The sequence below is a fragment of the Saccopteryx bilineata genome, chromosome 2 (genome assembly GCF_036850765.1).
Source record: "Saccopteryx bilineata isolate mSacBil1 chromosome 2, mSacBil1_pri_phased_curated, whole genome shotgun sequence".
Lineage (NCBI taxonomy): Eukaryota > Metazoa > Chordata > Mammalia > Chiroptera > Emballonuridae > Saccopteryx > Saccopteryx bilineata.
Genome location: NC_089491.1, coordinates 296,333,614 through 296,343,567, shown reverse-complemented (window position 1 = coordinate 296,343,567; position 9,954 = coordinate 296,333,614).

Here is a 9,954-nt window from a genome sequence, read left to right as displayed (position 1 = left end):
AAAAGTTGACTGAAGCATTCAAAAATAAATAATGTAATTGACTACATCAACAGAATAAAGGGTCAAAAATCAAATAATCAGCTTAATATATGCAGAAAAATCATTTGAAAAAAATTTAAATTTCTTCTCAGCAAATTAAAAATAGAAGTGAGTTTCTTCAATTTGATGAAGGGAAATTCTGAAGAAGAAAAAACTATGGCTAATAACATACTTAATGGTAGAAAAAACTGAATGCTTTTCTCTAAGATAGGAACAAACAATAAATTGATGACTGGTCTTAACATATCTATTAAACATTATGTTAAAAACCTTAACCAGCCTACAAAGTAAGAAAAAGAAACAAAAGGCACAAGGTATGAAAAGGAAAAGAGTAAAACCTTCTCTATTATAGGCAACATGATTGTCTACATAGAAAACCCCAAGGAATTCAAAATAAACTCAATTTGACTAGAATCGATAAATAAATTTAGCAAGGTTAAAGGTCAATGCAAAAAGAAAAAACGCAAACAATAACACACACACAATATATCAGCAACAAATAATTGGAAAAGTATCTTATAAATCCCATTTACAATAACATCAAAAAGCATAAGATACTTAGGAATAAATTTAATGAAAGATGTGAGAGACCTCAACACTCAATATTATAAAACACTGAATATATGTAAAATATTATATTAGCTGAGATAAGTTAAATAATATTTAAATAAATGAAGAGACGAATCACATGAATGCACTGGGAGACTCAGTATTATCAAGCTGTCAGTTCTCCCCAAGTTGACCTATAGATTCAATGCAATTCTATTTGAAAATAGCTGTGGTTTTTAGACTTGAACAAGGTAATGGTAAACTTATATAGAATTTTAAAAATAGTACACCGAATCTAAAATAGAGTAAAGTAAGGCCAATGCTGTAACAGAGACCCATACATGTTCTACAACAGCACAGAAGAAAGAATAGCTCTCACTTGGTAACTCAGGGGAGGCTCCTCAAAGGAGGTGCCATTTGAACAGGGAGTTGAAACATGACTAAGTTGCCTGACCAGGCGGTGAAGCAGTGGATAGAGTGTTGGACTGGGATGCAGAAGATCCAGGTTCGAAACCCCAAGGTCGCCAGCTTGAACATGGGCTCAACAGCTTGAGCACGGGGTAGCTGGGTTGAGTGTGGGATCATAGACATGATCCTAAAGTCTCTGGCTTGAGCCCAAGGTTGTTGGCTTGAGCAAAGGGTCACTCGCTCTGTGGTAGCGCCCCCTTCCCCGGTCAAGGCACATATGAGAAATCAATCAATGAACAACTAAGGTGGTGCAATGAAGAATTGATGCTTCTCATCTCTCTCCCTTCCTGCCTGTCTGTCCCTCTCTCTCTGTCACACATACACACACACACACACACACACAAAAAAAAAAAAAAAAAGAAAAGAAAAGAAAAGAAAAAGAAACATGACTAAGTACTTACCAGGTAAAGATATTCATGAAGGGCCTTGATTTACTCAGGTTTTGCTGATCATAAGGAACTAAAACTCATTGCATTTCATCAAATGATGGGCTTGTATGTGGAACTGTCCTGGAGTAAAGTCCCATAGAAATCCTTGGTGAGACCTCACAAATTCTGGGCTTGCAGGGGAGTTCTGGATCTGAGGCTCCTCTCCTGGCTCAGCAGGTGAAGCCTCCAATGCTGTCTCTTGTTTGTGTCCATCCTCTTACCTCCGACCATCGGCTTTATTCTCCCTGTACTTTCAGATATGACGCGGGAAGGCTAGGTCAGAACCAGATGGTGAAAGCCCCTGTTTGGCTAGGCAGGTTGGCTTTCATCATGGTATCCATTGAAGAGTTGGAAAATAATTTTATTGATTTAGAGAGGGGAGGGAGAGAGAGAAAGAGAGAAACATCTATTTGTTTTCCAACCATTTATGATTCTTTGATTGATTCTTGTATGTGCCCTAATGGGGGATCAAATCCACAACCTTGGCTAATTGGGACAACGCTCTAACCAACTGACCTACCTGGCCAGTGCCACCACTGAAGATTTTTAAGCAGAAAAAAGAAATAATAAGATTTGACTTTGAGGTAGATAATTTTGATGGTGTGTGGAGAGACCAGAGGTAGGAAGACCAGGGAGTATAGTATTCCAAGTAAAAGATAATGAAGGTCAAAATCAATGGAACTCAGTGAACATGGGGGTTGGTTTGTAGCACAAATGCATCCTACCATGTCAAGATTTTTTATATCCCCTTAGGAGACAGGGGGATGGAGAGTTCAAGCATATGCATTTTGAAAAATACTCCCCAGCTGACCCTGGTTGAGAACTACTGATCCAAAGTGATGCCTATGGAAATAGAAAAGTGAGAACAGATGGAAGACAGGGGTGGGTCTGGGGGACCAATTGGACTTGGTGGAAGAAGAACTCCAGGTAACTCTGTAATTTCAAGCTTGGAAAGCTGGGTGGATGATGGTTTCATTTTTCAGGGTTTGTGAAATAAAGAACAGAGTAGGTGTATAATATGGGAGTGGAAATAAGAAAGATTGAGAGAAGAATTATGTCCACACACCCCCAGAGAGCCTAGAAATTCAGTCCCACTGAGTGCAGGCCCTGCAGGCAGAGAGCTAGAGATGGTCTGGCTCCAGCCAGCCCTTTAATTTTTGCCTCCATGGGACAGGCCCTGTTGGCCAGAATGGTGTTATCTGGGCATTAATTTGTTGGACAGATGCTGCATCCTACGGCTCTGAGCAAGTATAAAGCAATTTTCTTCACGGTTTTGTCGGTGGTGGTGATGTTATTTAACATGGACTGTTAGTTTAGAATGGCCCTTAGTGTAGAATGCTTGGGACAGATTTGGCCAGCACCTCAGTCAGGTTCCAGGATTCTACTCCAGTGGTTCCACAGAAGAGGTTTTAATGAAGGGAGAATTTACAGGGATGTGGATAGGATTAAGGGAACCAACAAAGGATGTCGAGGCAACCAAGGGATCTCAACAGCGGGGTGCAGTTACGGTCTAAGCCTGAAGGGGCAGAGGGAGAGGCTGGTACAGCTGGAGACAGTGGAAATGAGCTGGGTGGGGAGCAGGGGCTGCAGTAATCGCCCAGGAATGCAGCCACTACCAGAACCGAACCGAGGCTGCAGATCAGGGATTGAAGGGCCGGAGACATGGGGCTGACCTCCCCTCCTTTCACCTTCCAGTCTCCTCTGGTGGCTTCCCTTGGCTACACAGGGGGCAGCCTTGTGACTCCGAACTAGGGAGAGAATGGATTAGGTGTGGAGGTTTAGGGGGCAAGCAAGACACACCAGCACAACCACACACTCGAACTCAGTCTATGTAAGGCAGTGACATGGGTATCTGAGGAATGGCAGAAAAGCCAAACACAGCAAGTCGAGATACTTGGATCCAGACAGGCCTGACCCTACTGCGCATGGCACAGAGACCGTCCCAAGAGCATATCACTGTCATTTGGGGCCTTGACTGCTTCAGTTATAAAATGAGTAGGTTGGAGGGACCACGTGACACTCCAAGCCTTCCAGGGTAAGACCCTTGACGAGGCTGTCAGTCAGCTTGCTCTCCGTGAGCACAGACTGGGCTGGGCACTGCGCTCACTGCTCAGGGCCCCCGCCCCATGCCATAGGGTTCAGTGCCCGACAAAGGGCAGCACTGGGGAATCCTGGCCTGCTCAGCATCTGGGACCAGACCAGGAGCTCCTCTCTTCCAGAGAACCCCAGGACGTGCAGAGTCAGCCAGGGGCTTTCTTAAATGTACTTTTCACTGCAGTGAGCTACATTCAAAAGGAAAGAAGGGCACATTCATTTCCAGAGAGCAGCAGCTTCACAGATCTGAGCTGCTGCTGCTCCAACTCCTGGAGCCCCCCCTCGCTCAGTTCCTGATAACTGAAGATGAAACTTGAACAGCAAAAGGGAAGTCTCCTTTCTCCTACAGAGGTATCAAATCCTGTTTCTAGACAGTTTCAGTTCTTAAAGACACAGGATTCCATATTTTCTCACCCAATAGGCTAGACGGCAAAGAACTTTTGGTGACCACCAACCACATTGCAGGGACCTGGGGTGAAATTGAAGTGAACCACAAAGCCTTTCTGAAATCCGGGTTTGAAAGGGGGTCCGGATATTTCTGAAATGCATCATCATCTTTCTCTTTATTAATGTAAAGAATTGGTCTGGGTAAGTGCACAGATTTGCTTAGTCTGATCTGGGGCCCAGGGTGTCTCTGAGGCTTTTACTTTTCTAGCTTCCTCCAGGGATCCGATGTCTCAGGTGTCAACATCATGGTTTTCTTCTGAAGGTGGAAAGGTCTGTGCATGCTGGCTGCATGGTCACTCCAAGGGTGGCCTCTGGGAGATGCCCACTGCTTTGTTGTGCCCGTGAAGCCCCTAAGGCCGCTGAAGAACAACCCCAAGGTGAACTGTGTCAGGATCTTGCTGCCTTCCAAGCATTTATTTGCAAAGTCAGGCTTGGTCCAGCGTTATGTTTTATGGGCTCTGTAGTTTATAAAAAGGATCAAAGAGGGAACAAAGAAAGACAAAGAAGAAAATATGAGAAAGAAAAGGTGGAGCAGGTGTCAGTAAGGTTTTCCAAGCCCGAGAAAATATACAATCTAGAGGAAAAAGGTGATGTGTCTATTGAAAATGAGGAAAGGGAGGTGTTTCCTCAAACACCTCAGTTTAGACCCATGAAGTTTTCTCATTGAAGTCAGACACCGGAACAGGTGGATACAAAGTGCTGTGGGATCTTTAACAACACGGCCCATTCATTAGTGTATTTATTTATTTAAACAAGCAGTAACAATAGAATAGTCTGTATGCTGTGACTCATGCACACAGTAAAAGCACCTGAAAATGTCAAGGATCACAGAAGGCCGCAGGGAAAAGTGACATTTGGCTTGTGATGTAAAGAATGCTTAAGAAATGGAGAAAAAGTGAAGAAGAGGAACAGCAGAGATGAGGACCTAACTCAGCCTAACACAGCCCAAGACCGAACAGGAGAAACGGCCCCAGAGACTCTGCACCTTGGAGGTGACCCTCAATGACACTGCCTGGCTTTCTCCTTGTCCCCGTAGGGTGAACATCTGCCAGCAACACTGGGATCATTTAACCCAGTTTAAAATAAATTTCAGAAAAGGGCCAAATCATAGCTGTGATTCAAATATGAAATGAGTAGGTGTTAAAATATTTACTTATTAGAGATTAAATAAGACCATAAAGATTAAAGATCAATAGGGGAGGTAAATGGTTATGACCAGTTTAAAACAGAACTCAAAGAACAGGCATGTTTATAGATTTGGAATGTGGAAATGAATATGCAAATAGAGGCAAACTGGTTTTTCCAGGGAGAGAGCAGGTGGAGAGTAAACTTACTTTCTATGGACAGGACATAAATAGCTATACTGTATGCATCTATAGCTACAAACTATTTTGCATTGATATTAAGTAGCTATACTGAACAGAGCTGTAAAATGGCTCAAAGACACTGGAAGCCTATACCTAAGGGGTGTCCTCTAAACAACATACCTTTTCCCTTGAACTTCCCCTTACAAGATCAACCTGTTCACTCTCATTCATTTCCCCCCAGCCCAATTCGTTTGTATATGAACCCCTTAGTGAACGCAGAAGTTAAGTAACCCTATGCAAATATTAAGAACAAACAGTGATGATTGTAAAACAGGCAAAAATATAACTATCTTTACAACATTTAGAATAAATTGAGGACAATGACTGAAGAGATGCATTTCCCATGTATTTCCTGCCCCCTCCACCGCCTCCTCAACATCATCAACCTATTGTCGCTGTCATCTCAACTCTATTGTGAAGCAACTTCACTGCCGATTTATGGGAATCCCTGATTTACAACAGCGGACTGACCCAGATGAAGAATTACAGGAACAGAGGAAGTAGGTTAGGTCCATGCTCTTATATGGGGAAACCACAATGAGGAATTCACATCACAAATAGAGTAATATTAAGTGATTTGGGGGGTTGAAGTGGGGGTGAGGGACCTAACAAAGGTGAAGACTAAGGAAGGAGGAGCCATTCAGTAAATCATTGAAGCAGACACATTTAGTGCTAGTCACGTGTAGTTAGCAATCAGAGCTATATGGATAAGTAAAACAGGATCCCTGTCCTATAGTTGTTTAGAATTGAGGTAGAGATGTTCCTTGATCTGACCAGATGGAAAAAAAAAATCATGGATTTCCTTTGCTCAAACTGAGACAGGTCTGGAGGTGAGATTAGAAGTTGTATGATGCCTGACCAGGTGGTGGCGCAGTGGATAGAGCGTCGGACTGGGATGCAGAAGGACCCAGGTTCGAGACCCCGAGGTCGCCAGCTTGAGCACGGGCTCATCTGGCTTGAGCGAAGAGCTCACCAGCTTGGACCCAAGGTCGCTGGCTCCAGCAGGGGGTTACTCGGTCTGCTGAAGGCCCACGGTCAAGGCACATGTGAGAAAGCAATCAATGAACAACTAAGAAGTCGCAACGCGCAACGAGAAACTGATGATTGATGCTTCTCATCTCTCTCCATTCCTGTCTGTCTGTCCCTGTCTATCTCTGCCTCTGTAAAAACAAACAAACAAACAAACAAACAAAAAAAACAAAAACAAAAAACAAAAAACAAAAAAAAGAAGTTGTATGATACGGTGGCCCTTTAAAGTGTGTGTTTGTGTGTGTGTGTGTGGGGGGGTGTCCTTTGCTGGTCCTGCTCCCTGCAACACACACAATGGGAAAATAATTACTAATTGTTTGACCAATACCTAATTAGTAATGATAACAAATTATTAATAAATTATTTTATTATTTTTAAATACATATTAATTCTTTTTATAAATAAATGTCTTGGTTTATTGCCAGGATAGTTAATTGATTAAAATAGGTAGCTCATCACTAATAAGTTCAATAATACTTAACTAATAATTAGCAAATTCCCTGCCACAGCTCGAGAACTGCTGTGAGGGGCATTCCTTGGTTCTTTCCGTTCTTGAAACTGGACGCTGGCCACCACTGATGGTCCTCAAACTCTCTCACTTTCTCGGTTTTATAAAGGACTGCCCGGCGAATTGAGCCTGCTGTGGGTTTATGGCGTTTTGGAAGGTGCTTTGTTTTTGCCTGTTTTCTGGTCTAGAAGAAACTGGTGAGGAAGCTTGGGCGACAGGAATGCCGGGGTGCTCAGAAAACAGCCCCGCTCTCCAGGCATCAGGGTACCAGCACCTGCGCTTTCCATGAATGAGTCATCCCAGATCTGGAGCCAAAGCTGATGCCTTGCTCACAGTGGCTGAAAACGTGAACTAGCTCAAGAAGAGTCTTGATTAATGGATGAATAGATAAAGTGGCAGGTTATTAAGGGAAATCAGGGAAGTTCCAAGTGCACCTCTGGCCTTTAAGGATGATGTCTTAGTGCAAACACTGGACTCTCCCTCATTTTCCCTCAGTGATGTGGCCGGAATTCTGGTCTAGTGGCCTTTTGTCTACTCTGTGATGACATTTCTGATCTTTTTAAGAATACTGTGCCAGAAAAGGTCATGCTAAAACACCAAAAGAGCAGGTGAGCTGTCTCCAGGGGCAGAGTCTGCCTTGAACACAGCCCCAGATTTAGGACACAAGTTCTTCAAGCACGCCAAACCAAGCACACCAGCACCTGCTAAACACAGACTTTCAGGGTGGCTCGTGCTAATGGTAATAATGTCCATGGCAACAATATAACTACATTAACCTCTTTTGTCCCAAATGGACGGGGAGAGAGAAGAATTTCATAAAGGTGGTCAATTTCCAAATGGGCAATCCAGGAATGTTCCCTTGACCCCAAGCAGTTTCCATAGATTCTGGCCTTGTCTAACTCCACTCTCACACCCCAAGATAAGCCGCATGATTGGGGGGTGGCTTTTTTTTTTAATAGCATACCCCCCTGAAGATTCAGTATTATTTCCCCAGGAGTAGGGATGGCTCCGGTTCAGAGCTCAAGGATCCCTATCACCATCTTCCCTTCCTCCTCTTTTCCTTCTTCCTTTTCCCTCTCTTTCCCTTCCATTCTCTCTCCTTCCTTCCCTCCATTCTTCCTTCTTTCTGCTCCCTGGCTATGATGAGCCTTCTTGTTACCACAGGGATGATGCTGCCAGCTCTTCCAGGATATCATGGAAGGGAAGACACGTCAGTGAGACCCGGTGCTGCCCTTCTTCTTCTAGCTCCTGCAGAGGCAGAGCCCTCAGCCCTGGTAAGTCCATGGGGCTGTGGAACCCCTAGCATTGATGGGAAAGAAGAGAGGGGCTTTTGAGTCTCTCACTTTCCTGTTCATTAGAGTGATCACACTCAACCACGGTTTGGGGTGAAACTGGGGCCTGGTTCATTGATGGAAATCCCAGGCTTCAAGGCTGGGCTGGTGCAAGGCTAGGGCGGGACTGCGGACAGGAAGTGGTGTGCATGTGGGTGTGAAGGAAGGGCTTCCTCCCTGCTGACACTTTCTCAGCCTCCCTCCCTTTCCCTTGCCCAATAAACAACCATGCAGTGTGAACAGAACCAAGCAAATCCAATCCCCACCAATTTGTCTCCTTCCCTTGTCCCTCCTGGAATAATCTAATAGTTTCTCAGATTTATATAGAATTTCTATGTTGTCAGAGCAGGAGCTGGGGAGCTGAGACTGCCCCTGATGTGAACGGGAGCTTGGTAACAATGTTCTTCGTGGCCAACCTCAGTGCACATTTGGTTTTCAGAACTCTCGTCACATCTCCGGTTATTTTGGAGGGGACTTGGTCCCAGCATTATGACTCACACCTTAGGCTACCCTAATTTTGGTTCCCGACTCCAAATTTTCTGTTTTGACATCAAAAGTGAAGACCTAACTGTCTCTAAATGTGAGCTAAACCTCAATGAACACACAGCTTGGGGAGGCAACCCCTGTGTTCAGCAGCTAATTTGAATAAAGTTCTTGAGAGCAGACGAGGCCATTCGCACCCTGAAGCAAAGTGGCTGGATTTGGGGATACTAAGGAGACACAACTAACTGCAGGACTTGGAGGACCCATGCATGACACAAAGGTTTCCGACCAGGTGGATGACAGAGTCCTTTATGAAACAGGTGAGAACAGGTTGAGAGGCATGTTTGAAAGAAAGACTATAGGGGTCATGAGTACAGTTTGGAACATTAAGTGGGACATGCTTGTGAGATGTCCTCTCAGAGACACATGGTGGGGAGCTGCAGGCGCAGGTGTGCCCGCAGGAGAGTGGGGCTCCGGGGGCAGGTGGGGGGCTCCCAGTATAGGAAGACAAGGTGGCTGAGGCCCCGAGGACAGGAGCCCTTTATACTGAGGAGCAGGTGGAGAGAGAGAAGAAATGCAGAAGCCAGTGTCCTCGGCTGTCGGGAAGTAAAGGAAGAGAAAGCCTGAGACAGTCCCATTAGACCTGGCAACCAAGGCTGACCAGGGGCCTCTGAGTGGGCAGTTCCGGGGAGGTGGTAGGAGAAAGGCTAGATTTTCCATGGCAGTGACCGACAGAGTCATGAAATCCAGTTCCTCCACCCTGAGCGTGAAGTTAACTTTCATTTCCCGACCTCCCTTGTAGCCCGGTGAGGCTGTGGGGTTGAGGCCTGGCCCACAGAGTGTGGGCAGAAAATGATCTACTATCACCTCCAGTTTCTCCGCATCCCCTCCAAGGACCCCTCCTCCTGAGTCTCTCAGTCAGAATAGGGGGTCTGGGGGACTCCAATGCCTTGAGGGGCAAAGAGCAGCTAAATGAAAGGAGACTGGTCTCTAAATTACTCTGTGGGGCCACAGGGCTCAGGCCAGTGGGGACAGCAGCACAGACACCGGGGTTAGCAGTGGTGTGGGTGAGCGACCAGCTGAACAGCACGGACAGTAGGAGGTCAGAGCAGACCAGCAGTCAGGACAGCTAGACAAATCCACAAGCTCCTTCGTGACCCAGCAGGGAAGTCCCTTTGGCCTTTGCTCTGCAGCCCCTTGAACTTGCCTTC